Source organism: Ambystoma mexicanum, chromosome 1p (assembly GCF_040938575.1).
Source record: "Ambystoma mexicanum isolate Mex_15411 chromosome 1p, UKY_AmexF1_1, whole genome shotgun sequence".
Lineage (NCBI taxonomy): Eukaryota > Metazoa > Chordata > Amphibia > Caudata > Ambystomatidae > Ambystoma > Ambystoma mexicanum.
The window spans coordinates 925,121,682-925,137,825 of NC_090921.1; positions in this window are offsets into that span (position 1 = coordinate 925,121,682).

The window sequence follows — 16,144 nt, forward strand, 5'->3', positions numbered from 1 at the left end:
CTAAAGACTCCACAGTCACAGTCAGGGCATGTAACATTTGGGGGGAAAAAGCAATACAGTTGGGTGCCTCAGAAAAGGGTCATGCTCCCAGAAAAATATCAATTTGCAGAAGTTTTTGCAAGGTTAGAATGCATGGAGAAGAAACCTGTTATGAACTTAGTCATAACTGCCTTCGAAAAGTGGCACTCAATGCTTTCTCCATGTTGTAAGCGAAAGATTGGGTTTCATGGGTGAAACTAATTAAATTGACCTCCTTCCAAACATTATCTGTGACTTGTCTCCTATGTTAAACAACTGATTTAAGCCCATTGGACAGATATTGGTCAAAGCTTTTTGTTTCTATGTTAAGGGCAGCAATAGGTATCTATGAGGGGCATGCATGATCTCCTCCATAAAGTCCGAAATGGTGCACCATACCAGATGTTAAATAATTTGTGAATGGGAACCCAGAGATGACAAGAATTAGTCCTGTAGGCAATCACTAAATAAACATCAAGACCCAGAGATTGTTTATTTTTTTATTTCATTATTTGTGCAAAGTCAATGGTTTTAAACAAAAGACAATAAGTGGGCACCACTAGGTAGATATAATTACAGTCAGTTATCTATGTTAATCTTCAAGCTTTGCCAAAAATATGCAAAAAATAAGTAAAAGCTCACAGGAGCTGGATGTGATGAGTCTGGAGACACCCTGACTCGAAAACAAGTGAAGCAGTAGACTAGATAGAAAACCTGGTCGCACAGCCGCTCTCCGTTCAAAACCCAACCTGGGTCATGTGGTTCAAAACAAGTTTTTCCAAATAGTTCAAGTTCACTTCTCCAACTCTATCTATTGTATATGAGTTCAAATAAATTCAAAGTCTTGGTTAAAGTAATGTGTGTTTTATCAAAGCAATATCAAAAATATCAAAAAAATGATCACTAATACAATCTTAGTGAGGGCGCGGCTGACACATCTCATAACTTGAGTAGACTTCAAGTGCCAATGCATTTCGGAGCATTAAACTCCTTCTTCAGGGCAAGTCTATACTAATGTGGGAGAATGATAACAACAAAGCATGGAATATGGAATAATGGTATGGTAGCATCAGGTGAGTGACATAAAAACAATTAACAATACCACAGTCATTAATTGAATACATAGAAAAATAACATAATGAAAATAGAAAATAATGACATACCCATGGAAGGAAGGATTCAGATCGGATTGGAATATGTAAATAGAAAAGGAAGAAATGAATGAGTAAAGAAGACTGGTATCAAGTAATAAGTTGACTACCAGTGCTAGCAACAATAAAAAGGTTACCTCGTGTGCAGAGTGTAGCCAAACGAGGTAAGAGGTTCAGGGTCAGTATCAGACGTGTAATCTTTGATGGAGTTAAATGTGAGGCTCGCGATCGTGTGCTGGACGGAATCCAGTTGCCGATCTGTAGAGGTGAGGCTGAATTTAGTAAATGGCGTGAGCCAGTAAAAGGGTAAGTATGAGGCAGAGTGCTAGTGTACCTAAGGATTAAAAAACAGTAGCTGCGGCGGCCGGAGGAACGCCTTTGTGCATCTCAGAGTGTAAGCGTTGCCAAGGAAACAGTGCAAAATATAGACACATGACTGCAACGTGTAGGAGAAAAGCGTGATGCAGCACGTAAATTGCAGGGCAGCATGTGAGATCAAAGGGCATCAGAGGGGCAAGAAAATCAATTATAAAGACTACAGGAGGTAAATCAAGAATTGTGGGCAAGTAAAGAATACAAACCAAAAAATTGAGATACATAGACATAGAAAAAATACTGGTGCCTAATACAAAACCAAAAACAAATAGAACAAATCATGGATGCAAATAATGTAGACAAAACATAGTAATAAGGTGAAGTACTTTGTGTAAACACCACTATGGAAATATCAAAAATATGCATCTTATCCGCGGATGGTGGCACCAATAGGTACCACCTTGGGTCCCAGGCGAATGTCCGGGGGTAGCGGCCTTAATGCAACAGCTCAGAAAGTGCTGTATATACAAAGAAACAATAAGGTGATTACTGAAAGCTAGTACATATTTATAGTGTCAAAACGACTTCAAGGGCTTAAACAGCCAGGAACTGCTGCGCATGCTGGGGAGCATTGCATGTGCGGACAGTGCCGTCATTACGCTAGGATCAGAGGTCCTTTTACATGGTGAAACCTACGGGCATATAAATATGATACAAACACTGGAGATACAGAAACAGTAAGAGTAACATTGCATGAAATCAAGAAACTGGTACACCAAATTCAAATGTAACAATGATAGTTGATCTCTTCATTGAGGCCATTGGGATACAGGCTTCCAAGTCTCTCGATCCAAAATGTCTCTCTTTGGTTGAGCCGAAGGCCAAAATCTTCGTGGGGATTGACTTTATTCAGTACTTCCAAGATCAAGAACCTTATTTGTGTCAGATTGTGGCATTTTAGGCTCCAGTGTCGGGCCACTGCTGAATTAGGGTTCAGCAGTTACGGATGCAGGAGCGATGCTCATTCCATCGTACTTTTGCTGCTCTTGTGGATTGACCAACATAATATTTCCCACAGGGGCACTTTATTCCATATATGATGTTCACACTGTCGCAGGTGCAAAATGTCTTAAGAAGAATTTTGTTGCCTGTGTTGGGATGTTCCCCTTGATTACCAAATTGCAGTTGGCACAATGTAAGCAGGGGTATGTCCCCGTATGATCCAGAAGGGCTTGCTTGGATAGGGGGAGGAAGGAGACATAATCCCACACATTAGACCACTCTGTGTGGGACCGTGGATGGGAGGGTGTATGGCTACGCCCGCCTTTGAGGGAAAAGGACCAGAGGAGTTGTTTATGGACCCTACCTTCTTGAGGATTTGCTAGGTGACATACAGGTATGGCATTACCTGTAACGCTTACCTTCAGATGTCCTGCGGAAGCACCCAGTCTTCTGTCTCCAGACATGTATGATGGCCCCATCCCAGAATAATGGATGACGATGGTCCAAAACATCCCCTCCCTACCGAGTTTGCTGCCTGGTGCGTTGGCCCAGTGCACGATATAGGCGTGAGTGTTTTGGGGGTAATTCTCCCTCTAGTTGGAATGATTGTGGTGGCTGCTGAATGGCTGGTGGGCTGGCTGCGTAGTAGACCTAAGGGCTACAAGTGAGCACTTCAGTATTGGCATATCACTGCTCTTACCCCTATTCCTAACTCCTTTAACAACACTTAAAGGACTATAGCTCACCTTCTATGTACAACAGTGAGCTGCCAAGTGTTATGATCAACAGCAGGTACAGTATCTTCACTGGCAGGTCGTGGTCCAGTCCAGTTGCGACTCACGAGCTAATTGCATATTAAGTAATGTGCATAGGATGTTTTGGTATGTTGTCTGTGAAAGGGCCCACCTCAGTGAAATCCTCAAAAAAACAAAAAAAGCATGTCCATTCCTATTTGGGGGATGGAAAATATAGTGGAACACTCACAGCTAAACCCTGGCTGTCACACTTAAAAAAACAAATCATGACAGCGTCAGAAATTACCCTGTTATGATTTGCGTATCCCACTGTACCTGTTCTCAACAGTGGAAGGGGGATGACCATCATTTCTGGTCATTTAAAGCACTTCCCATTTGTGAATTTGGGATGCACTCTAAACTGCCCAGATGCCCTTTCAGAATTAGACTGATCTTTCTTTTGGCGCTAGCGCATCTTCTCGCTTTCACCAGAAAGTGATTTTTAGAATCTAGCCGATTGTATTTGTCATTTACTCACAGGTTAGGTTTGCGAGTGATAGAAAGGGGCTTGATGGTGGCTACTAGGATTGAATATAATCAAACCTAGAGTTTGGGGCTGTTTTGTATGGTTCCTTATGATGTTGTTTGTCTATACAGTGGTGATTGCGTGTATGACAAAAAACGATGACTGTGGTGTTTCACACAAACATTTTTTGAAATGAAGATCCATTAAATCATATGGTGTGTGCAGGATATTTTGCTAAAGAACTTCAAGGTCTGTCCAAGCACATATCTTTGACTTACCTAAGTTAGTGTTCCTGTCATCATTCTCTGTTTCTATGGTAAATATTCTCCTGTAACAAGAAATGTTGAAAGCAGTATAGTATAAAGTTTGATTTGTGAATGCTGCATCTACTGGTGAGGGTGTGTGTGTGCAGCACGTGTTTGTGTGTGGGTGTGTGCGTGTTTGTGTGTGTGCGCACAGACCAGGGATGTGATGTAAGCTTTCTATTTCCTTCTCTCGGTGGTCCTTCTCTAAGATCAATGCACGTCTTTATTTTAAGCACCGTCTCCCCTTTGCCATTATAGGAAAACGTCCTCCAAACACGACAATAACCGATCAGGCTTGACTCTGTCTCTGCCCTCCTGTTAGTGATGCCACCTGTCAGGACCACCCTTCTAAGCAGGTGCTGGGATATTGGGTTTTTTAAAGGTGGATTGGTCACTCTACTGCATGGGGGGCCCCCTTCCTCATCATCACAGTATTGCTGTCACATCACCACTAAATTGGTGACCATGCTCCGTTCTACCTATGTCTTCCAACCAGACCACCATGCTGCATTCCCCTTCCAACAAGCGGCTATCACTCCATTCCAGATGGAACATTCCCGTCTGTGGGTCTGGCCCAGGAGTAGGCTTTATCTCTTGGTTCTCAAGAGGTGCAGTTTTACTTGAGGCACTGTGCCACTCTAGTATTGACTCTTGTGCGAGGTTTGATGATTGTGTACCTAACAGATGGTTTGGATGAAATGTAAATCTGCGTGCAGTCTTTGAGGGCTCAATGCAAGTTGTTAGAAGACTGTCCTGTTGTTAGGCCACAAGTGCTGGGTATTCAGATGGGTTATTTTGCCTCACAGTACCGATGGACGTTTAATCTGTGTGGTTTTTGATGGGTGAATGTGAGCTGTTTTGAGACTTCACTGTTCTTAGGTTACAGTTGTTGGCATTACTGTTGTGTTTTGTGATATGCTTTTTTTGTGACGTCTTTGTTGTTGGTGAATTTGATTTGTTTAGGAGATGTGTTTGCGTGCAGTGTGAGAGGCTGCTCGGACCAATTATGGAGATTCTCTTTCACTAGCTGGTAAAGTGTATTTTTTTCGTAACATACAATTTGTTTTTATGAAGTTGGCAGTGGTGTTGGACAAACGTTTTATAGTCTTGTTTGTTTGTTTGTGGTGTATAGTTTGCAATGGAGGTGTAGATGTGAATGTGTTGGTGTGCATGTGTGATTTGGGACCACTCACGTTGTTCCATGGTGTTTGATGCATACCTTGGAGCTCCCGACTTATTCTAACAGCTTTAATCTTGCAGGGGTCTTGGTGTGGTAGACGCATTTTAATAGAAAATATGAAAGAGTAAGTTGTGAGATGTTTTGTCAATGTGTTAGCTGTGGGGTTAGGTGAATTCATAGACCAATCCATAGTTAGCATGTAGTGTTACTTCCATTTAAAGGATTTGGTCTTTTTGTGTGGTTTAAAATGTTGTCTCCATAACATATATTGCTGCATTTTTCTAATTAAGTGACATGTTCCACAACTTGTGAATTGCCTGGGACTCTGGGATGTACTGGCTACATAGCTTATCAGTGAAACTGAAAATCACAGCAGGAACATTCATTGGGTGGACATAATGGGGCTAAATGGGCTGGTACTCTGGGCAATGTGAGGTCTTTTGTTCCCAACTAGATGGTGTTCCTGAAATGTACAACTTCTAAATTGATGGCAATGACCATGTGTACACCAGGCACACTGAATAAAGAGGGCCAAGGGAGGCTAGCCAGAGAAAGAAACAGGAAAGGAAGGTGCAGGAGTGCCGATGAGCAAGATCGCTGTTTTACTGGCAATAAGGTAGAGGTTGTTGGTGGCACACCGCTCCTGGATTGCAGACAGACAGTCAGAGATGAGAGAGGGAGAAGAGAAGGCAGAGGGAAGCCTGAAAACGAGCTGAACATCATCAGCATAGCACTGAAAGTTGGAGCAGAGAGCAGCAATACAGTGGGCAGGGGGTGCCAGATGTTGGTTGAAAAGGCAGGAAGAGAGGTTAGACCCATGGGTAACACCAAAAATGGAGAGTGAGATAGAGGCAAGGAAGGACCCAAGTTGGACCTGGGAGGTTCGGTTGGAGAGGAAAGAGGTCCGCCAGGCCAGGACCTGATCAGTGATACCCAGGTTATCACGGAGTTGGTTGAACTGGATGGCATTGCTGACCATGTCAAAGGCAGAGAAGAGATCGAGTAGAATGAGAACAGATGGGAGATTAGAATCAAGGTTGTAGAGCAGGTCTTTACGGATGTTCAAGAGAGCAGTTTCCATCCTTCCGGCTGCTCTGAAGCCAGACTGATGAACATGGAGAATCAGTGTGGAGGTTAAGCTGGGAGATGGCCAACTTTTCCAGGAGCTTGCCCAGGAAAGGGATGGTAGAGATCGGGCAATAGCTAGCCAGGCTGGAGGGGTTGGCCGTGGGTTTCTTGAGGAGAGGGTGCACAAGAGAGTGCTTCACAGGGGAGGGGAAGGCTCCAATGGCAAAGGAATGATTGCATAAGTCGCCCAGGGCAGGAGCGAGGGTGTCAATATGGTCCTTGATGGTTCCGGAAGAACAGGGAAGAACCTGTTTTGATGAGACTTTCATCGATCAGACTTGTCTAGAAATTGTGTCAGGGGAGAACAGAGGGAAGAAAGAGAAAGAGGGAGGAGAGGCAGCTAACGGTAGCCAGAGGTAGCAGAGAGAGATTCGGAAAGAGGAAAGAGGACGAGAAGGTGGACAGGATGTCCTGTTTTGTTTAGATGTAATGAGAAGCCAGGGCCATGCAGAGGGACTGGGAGGGTACAGGAGGAGTCAAGACTGCAGCAGGATTGGTCAGCTCCTTGCAGATTTTACAGAGTTCGGCCAAGTTGTTAGATGCCACACAGACGTGGGCTTGCATGTGGGCTCTCTTCTTAGCAAGGACAGAGAGCCGATATTGCCTTTAGATCAGGCGTCAGTCCAGTTTGTCAGAGGATGCACAAGATGCCCGCCATTTAATCTCGGCAACCCTCCACTTGCATTTAAGGGTCACAAGGTCAGAGTCATACCAAGAGTTGCTGGTTTTGGGCTTCAAGCAGATCCTCATGACAGGGGCAAGAACATCGAGAGTATCAGAGATAGCAGAGTGGAGCTTGGAAAGGGCGGTATCAGGATGACAGTCAGCCAGAGGTAGATTGCTCCAGGAGAGAGGAGTGATGAGAGGGTTAGAGAGGGAGAGGTCAGAGGAGACGAGAACATCCAAAATGGTGGCAACAACACTTGGACTTGCACCTCCTCTGGACTCTGTAGGATCACGCAGTCCCGGTCATCTGGACATCGGTTCAGTATTCTGCACCGTAACTCGGATGTTTCTGACTGCCGGACCTGCCTGGTGTTATGGTGTTTGGAGACATTGCAGGCCATGTGGCATCAGAATTGACTTTCCAGATAACAGTCAATTTACATGCAACCTGTCCTCGTGGTGTTCTGGGCACTTGGAACACAGGGAGGCAGTGTGAATGTTTCTTTATTCCTGTATGTTCCTGTGCTTTACCCCTCCAAGATAGAAAACCATCAGCCCCTTACTGCAGTGTGCATTGCAACTAGAATTATATATGCTGTGTATCATTGATATGTGCACGTGCCAACCGCAGGCCCTAAACATGGTTTCTGCCAGTTATGTGACATAGCCCTCATTGGCTAGCCAATGGGGCACCATTCCTATTAGTCATTTCTTTGGCACTCTATTCCCATACACCATGGACTCAGGAGTGCCCACCTCAATGATTTATGTGTCACTCTCAAATCCATTTTCCAATACTTTTACTGGTGTGAGTTGGATTCACCTTAGCATTCACTCACTCTTTGCCAATTTGCTCAACTTGACTGTTCATCACATCCCTCCATATAGTGACTTTGTTTTTTTTTCCCAACAACATATTGGCTTCTGTCTGAAATGCTCACTGTACCTGTGCTGTGCATATCTCTGATCTGTCTGGATCCAGATGAACTCTCTGACAGCCAGGGCTGACAGCTGAAGTGTGATCCTCTCACTTACCCTTGCTATCAGTGCAGACAGAACTGTGCATGTATTCTGATGTATACCCTCATTCACCCGGATGCATACCATCATTTCACCCTGATGCATATCCTCATTTCACCCAGTGTTCGTCTGCCGTGGTCATGTGTTTTCAGTAAATGGCAAGGCGCATCCCACATGCACCCTAACTGACTGTTACAATTGCACTTATGTCCCAACTCAACCAATGGCCGATGGTGTGGCCGATGATGTGGGACTATGTTGGATGTGCTTGCCCATCCATCCCTTATACCCATCCTAGCCAGTATGTCCCAACCAGGAACGACTTCACCAATTCTAACCTTCTTAAGCTAAATAGCACTGATCCAAGTGTTGTGCATATATTCAGAAAGAGGAATGTGTTTGCTTTTTGCATAGTGGTGTCGGGGGGAAATTCTGCCGGGGTCGGCCGGGCCGTCCGCAGACCTCCGGGCAGGGAGGCCCCAACTCCTCCCGTATATCCCAGACGAGACAGAGTATGAGACACACACAAGGAGCAAGGTGACTCTGCTGTTTATTTAGACAAAACGGCAGGGATGGGTCAAGGAGCGTACGCGTTCGTCCTGACACACACACAATCGTGGGGCTCGCAGGCCCTTTTTACTGCATTATGACGCGCTACTTGCGTCACTTCAGAAAGTTAACAAAAAACCTATCGCCACTCTTAATTGGTTGCTCGAGTGGTAGGGTTAGTATAGTACACATATAGAGAATGATATTAGTGGACAAGGTGTAGTCAGGTGGTATATCTGGGTTGTCCCTACAATTAGATACATAAGAATTGTTACATGAAGACTCCTGAGGATTGGCTAGTATTACTGACGTCTGAGATAAGAGCCCCATGTTCTGATTGGTGCATCCGTGAGCTTCCCAGCCTGGGACCACCGTTGTTCCCAGCTCTCGGTGTACCTGTGTTTGCAACAATGTTTCAATATGGGTACGTGCAGACAATATGAGGATTTATTCATAGGTGGAAGGCTGACCGCTCCCACTGTAGCAGATGTCCATTGAGCCTTTCAAGTGTATCGGCCTGTGTCTCGTAGTGAGGGACCCAGACGCCTTTTCTCTCCTGGGTTTTGGCATCTCGTCAGGTTCGGCTTGGTCACGTGGGGAGGGACCGTGAAAGAGGCAGAATTCTGCACAATTAATATTGTTTTTTCTACTGCGCGTCTGGTTTAATTTGTCGGCGTGCCTTTATCGTTGAGGCGCGGAGTGCGAGGTTGCAACATCGTGCCTTTGATGATTTGTTCTTGGATGTGGGTTTGCAACATTGCGACCTTGGCTGGTTGCTCCACCGGGTTCTTTCTGCAGGATCAGCAACCTGACTCTTGCTTTGTTAATGTCCACGGGAGCTCTTGTTTGAGGCCTACTCGGGCCTGGTGCTTAAGTAGTCTGTTTGGTGCATAGGTGCTTTTAGGTTATAATAGCATATATTTCCATGACCAGTATCGTGTTTCCATTATACCTCTCATGGTGGTAACGGGTTTCAAGAGAAGCGTGAGCAAGCGTTATAGATGAGTTCATGATGCGTCTTGCGTTTCTGCGTTCTGAAAGCCTATGTAAAAATAATAAAGATGCACGTCCGTGAATATGCCTGTCGCCTACGTCAGAGCACTGAGTATGTTCTTCGTGTAGATTGGTGTGGAAATGTTAAGTGTGTATATTTGTACAGATGTGCTTCCCGTTGTCTAGGTCGTCATGGCATCTCTAACGACGTGTGGTTTTTAGTCTAGCTGATCCGAGCCGCAGGTGTCGGCATGGCCAGTGCGGGCTGCTGGGCAGGCAGGTGGACACATCCGTATGTTCCTGTACCAGGGTACCTGGTCGTCTGGTAAATGGACAAACTCTTCTCGCGGCGGGTGTCTGGGCCGTGACCCTCTAGGCCAAGCGCGAGAGGTGAAGGACGGGAGCCTGGTCTTCCATTCTCCCACTTCAGTCCCCCCTCTGGTCGACTTGTCGACCACAAACATATCCTTCTCGTTATCTCCTCTTACCCTCCATATCTTAGTTATCCCTCCGAGATGTCCATAATGGTTTACATGATCTTCAAATGACCAATACATATATTCACATGTTCCTCCAGGAGTACAGTATACCCATCTTCCTATGTAGCTCCTGGGGTTCCTTGGGTTCTCAATCTTCACTGATGGTGGGTCTAGATGATTGGTGATGATTTGGGTGCGCAACTTCTCCCTTTCTTGTATTATCACAACTGTATGCTGGCCGTCATCTGCTGGCATTAAGGGGTGCATTCCCACCATTTCCAGCAACTCGTCAGTCGTGCGTGCCTTCCGGGCCTTCCAAAATCTAATTATGATCAGAGTAGCTCCAGCCAAAATAGTACACCCCACTATTATTTTCAGTCCATCTGACAGCCAAGATGGCATCCATGACCATAATAGTGAAAACCAGCTCTTATCCTTGTCTACACCGTTACTTTCATCCATCATTTTGGAGTGCATCTGGGCCAATTGTGAAACTGCTTCTGTCAGTGTACCATTGTCAGCATCGTTGGCAGGTATGAACGTGCAGCAAGATTGTCCTATCTTTGCACAAACTCCTCCTTCCATTGCTGTGAGAAGGTCCAATACATATCTGTTCTGGAGTGCTACCATCCTTACAGCTCGCAGTTCCTCTTTAATTGCGTTGAACCCATTTACTGTTGAATTGAAGGTCATCATTAGTTCCCATCTGGTTATTTGGAGCCATTTTGCGTTTGCGTATGCCTGCAGTCCCGGATGTATTATTGAGGAGAAGAACATTGCTGCTCTGCTGAATAGTCTGTGTTCTGGCGGTATTGATGTTAGTTCCGTTTCCGACCTTCCCCACAGGTAATTTCCTGTCAGTGGCTCTCCTTGTCTTTTTCTCCTATTTAGGACAGTATCATTGCTGTTGGTCCTGTTCTCTTGCTCCTTCTGAAGTGGTGCAGATCTCTTTCTTCTCCTATCCCCTTCATCCATTTTAGGAAATTTCGCCACATCGACATTCTTCTTAGGTACCACTAGTGATGGTACATTGACGTGTACCATTGTGCACACACCATTCCACAGGGGAGGAAGTGTATGATATGCCTTTTCTCCGCAGGCCCAATAATGGTCCATTATTACTGCTGTTCCCGCTCCCCCCTCAGGTAACTCCATCACGCTTGCACAATTGGTGTTATATCCTACGTCCACCTCTCCTTTATGCTGGTAGCATACTTTGGGCGCAGTCAATGGTAGTATAGTTATTGGGTCTTCATCTTCTTCTACCCACGTGAGCATTGGTACATACTTGATCCACGTCGTCCAACATCGATGATTGTGTGTCTCGATAGTTGAGATAGTTTCTTTTGTTACCATGTTGCTGCCAATCACTCCTATCTCCCAGCTGTTGCCCAGATACACCTTTCCTGTTATCGTCAGTAGTGGCCTCTCCCAGCATCCTTGTTTACCCGGAACTTCAGTGGCGTACCAATCACATGGTAGATACTGCAGTGTTACCTTCTTTGTTTCTCCTTTTGCAGGGCCACTTGTTATGTACCTGAATGCTTCAGCATGTAAACTGGTCTTGTGATAACTCAGATAGGTCTTGAGGAAGTTGTTTTCATATGGGTATGAGTCTCGTGTTTTCCATGTCATGTGCACTACTGTTCCTTGAAATCTTCCTTTCGTTTGGAACAGGGCCAAATATATTATGCACTGTGCTGTTTTTTCATCTATTTCTGTGGCAACAAATGTTCGTGAAGCGCTCATGGCGTATGGTATTAATGAGCAAACGTAACAGCTATCCTCGGTTGTCTGCTTACCAATACGGGTCATGTGCTGGTACCATATGTTGTTTGCGACGTGTGCTGAATCTTGTACATAATTATCAATACCTTTATTGTCTGAGTATGTGCTGCGTTTAACTCTATTTTGCTTGGGTGCAAAATTACTATTACCACCTGACGTAACACCTGTTGCAGCAGGGAACGGGGGTATATTAGGTTTGGGTGCAGCAATAAAATCGATAGCATAGCTGTACTGCCAGACAGAGGCAGCCAAGAACCCGGTGATCATAAAAATCCCTATTATTTTTATTACATATGCTAATCTCACCGGCATTTTGCTCTTACCTTGCTGCAGTCCTGGCAGCGTATTCTTGCGACGTTAAAGTTGCCCGCCTAAAAATTCTCAAAAGTGCTCGTTATTAAATGTTAGTTTTGTTTCCTTTAAGCTCTCCCTATCAGGTAGTCATTCAGTGCCCAGGCGAAGAGCTGCTCCCACGCTACTCTAAGTGATCGGTCTCTTAGGACCGGCAAGTATGGGCGGAGGTGGGGCATGTAATATTCTATGGCCAGGAGGAAGGCTGTGTAGTAGACACGTACCCTTCTTCTTTTTAGGTATGTTGGCCTTTTTATTTCGTATACAAATTGGTGTGACAATTCTTCTGGGTAGTTATCGTCTGGCAGCACCATCTACGCCTGTACACTGAACTTGTTAATTAGCTTTTTCTTAACAATACAATATTACGCAGTTCCTGTATGTGCGAGAGAAAAAAGGAGAACATTCACGTGTTTACATGTGTATTGGTGCAAGCAATGTCCTTCAGTTTTAGTTACAACTGTACTTAGCAGTCAATGGGGGGGGGTTTGCGCTCAGATGGCGGAAGTATTTTTACTCTTTGAGCGTGTGACCATGGGGTGGGCAGTATGGGGATCACCCCCTTCTTCGTCAGTTATCGTCTCCGAGGGAACAATTGGGTCGTTGTCTGTGGTGGAACTTTCTTCCGCTGTCGGGGATGTTGTTGCTGTTCTTCCAATGGACCTGTCGTTGGCGCTGGGGCGGGTCTGCAGTTTGTAGATCTTTACGTCATGTAGGTGGTTCCAGGCACGCTTATCCTTTAGTTTTACTGCTCTTGTTGATACGTCCTCTACCAGATGGGGGCCAGTGAACCTCTTCTCGTTCCACTTTCTATTGAAATTGCGAAGTAGCACGTGGTCACCTTTGGCAAGTTTGCACAAGTTCTCCTTTCCCAATTCTGTACTTGCGCCTTTTTCTTGATTGCTGGTAGACCCGCCCCGTGTGCGCTCGAGCTGTTGAGACACAAACACGACACTAGTAATCAAAGAAGACACATATTGATACATTTCATCACCTAACACACTCGCTGAACTTTCGTGGTCGGTGAATGCCCTTGACGTTGGGGTTAGGGGAAGGCGCATTTGACGTCCAGTAACCACTTCGTGAGGGGTGAGGTGGTGGTCGGACCCTGGCCTATTTCTAAGTTCAAATAAAGCTAACGGAAGGCAATACAACCAACTTTTCTTTGTTGTTTGTTGTATTTTTGCAATTGCCTCCTTCAATAAGCCATTCAGGCGTTCACATACGCCATTAGCCTGTGGGTGGTATGCACATGCAAATTTGTGTTTAATGTTCAGCAGGGATGTGATATGTTGGAACATTTCGTTTGCGAAATGTGGGCCGTTGTCTGATCTTAACACCTCGCACACTCCCCACCTGGGGAAGACCTCCCTTACTATGAATTTGGCTGCTCTAAACGCATCAGGGTGTGAACAGGGCCCTGCTTCAATCCACCTAGAAAATGGGCATACTACTACAATCATATACCTATTACCTTGACATATGTTGATCATATCAACATAGTCAATGTGAAGGTGCCGAAAAGGTCCTTCTGGCCGGGGTATGGTACCTCTTATCACTTTTAGAGTATGACCGGCCGTAAACTGTTGACATGTGAGGCAATTGCTGATAAAATTTGACACATGAGAGTTTAACTCAGGACAAAACCAATCTTCTCTAATTCGTGCTGCGATTATTTCCTTGCCTGTATGGGCAGGGTGATGTAATTGGCTCAGGGCGGTATTTAACAGTGCCAACGGTATTACAACTTTCCCCGTGCCACCCTGGCGCCATAGTGCGTCGGTTGGGGACATTGTACATCCTCTTTTTACCCATACTTCTTTTTCGGCCATTGGTGCAGCCGCTTGTAGTTCCATAATCTGTGTGGCTGGGAGATGGGTGTACCCTTCTTTTATTAACATCTCCCTAGCTATTCCCCTCCCTCTCCCTCTCTGTGAGTCTGTGGGGTTCCATATCTCACCAAAGTATGCAGCATATTTCGCATGTGCGTCTGCTGCTGCATTCCCTTTTGAGACGTAGTCTTCACCATTGGTGTGTGCGGTGCATTTGACTAGGGCTAGTTCTTGGGGGTCGTTTATTACTTCAATTAGTTCAGCCAACAAGAGGGCATGTTGTACTGGAGTGCCATCAGCTCTCCTAAACCCTCTTCTTCTCCATTTTGATAACCCTGAGTGGACAGTGGATGTAACATATGCACTGTCGGAATATATGGTTACTCTGTTATTAAAACTTTCCTTTAATGCCAATATTAGTGCAACCAGTTCCGCGGCTTGAGCAGAGTAGTGCTGTGGTAATTGTACACACTTCATAGCCACACACACCGGCGCCTCCATCATTTTTACTACTGCTGCCCCAGTCCTTCGTATCCCATCTCCTTGATCAATAGTTGATGACCCATCAATAAACAAAAGCTCACCTCCCTCTAGTGCGTTTTCTTCAACTTTTCTAGTACATGAGTACATTTTAGTTATTTGGGTGCAGTCGTGGGCGTAATCTCCCTCTTCAATTACTTCTGCTAGGAACCTTGCAGGGTTAACCGTGCTACATCTAACAATTGCTAGTTCAGCCTTAGACAAAATAATCTCATAACCTGATGCCCTCTGTGTCGTTAGTGTGGACTTAGGTTTGTTCAATATCGCAAATAGTGCATGTTCCACAAACAGTGTAGTTGGGCACCCCATAGTTATTGCTGATGCTTTTTCTACTGCAAAGGCAGCTGCAGCGAGACCTTGTTCACAAGGGAAGTGGCCTAACATCACAGGGTCTAAGTGTCCGCTGTAAAATGCTACTGGTTTATATCCCATGCTCGTTTTTTGTGCCAATACTGCTTTCATCACTGCTGAGTCGCAATGTGAAAATATAAAAAAGCGTCGCTCATAGTCTGGGGATGCCAGTACTGGAGCAGTTGATATCGCGTCTTTCAATTCGTCAAATGCCTCCCTCATTTCCATAGTCCATCCCAACTTTTTCTCCCCTTTATTTGCTTCCTTCAAACCCTCAAGCAGGGGTCCTATGTATGAGCTGTAATCAAATACCCATGCTCTACAGTAGTTGCACAGCCCCAGAAATTGCTGCAGTTCTCTCACAGTCTGTGGCACGGGAGTGCTTGAGATGGCCTGTGCTCTTTGTGGTGCAATCCTTCTTCCATGTTGGGATATCAGTTGGCCAATGTAAAGTACCTGTTCCTGACAGTATTGTATCTTTTCCATTTCTACCTTGTACCCCTTTTCAGCCAATATTGTCAACATCTTTAAGGAGTCCTCTCTACATTTACTTTCGTTTGTACTGCAAATTATTATGTCATCCACATACTGTAACACTGTGCTTTCCACCTCAACGTTACCCAAATCCATCTGTATTACTCTATTGAAAATTGAGGGTGATTCACAATACCCCTGTGGTAATCTGGTATGTTTCCACTTTGTATTTCGGTAAGTGAAGCTTGTCAAATCTTGTGAGTCTGGGTGTAATGGTATTGAGAAAAAAGCATTTTTAAGGTCAATTACTGTAAATCGTGATGCTTCTGCTGGAATGCCACACAATATTGTGGCCGGGTTTGCTGTTACTGGATACTCTGCTTCTACTATGTTGTTTAAGGGTCTGAGGTCCTGTATGAAGCGCCAAGACCCCCCTTTAGCCTTGCGCACCGGGTACACAGCTGTGTTACATGGTGATTCTGAGGGGACCAATATGCCATTGTTTATAAGGGCCGTTATGGTTTCATATATGCCTTCATCTGCCTCTTTTGACAATGGGTACTGTTTCACTCTTGGTAGTATGGCACCTTTTTTCAATTTTATCCTTACACCCCCTATGCTTTTTATGCATCCCACGTCATAAGGGCTAATAGTCCATAATGATTTGGGCACCTTTGACATATCCTCCTTAAAAAATGGGACTGGGGTGCCTGCGGGTGCCTCAAGTGCCATTGCAATTTTC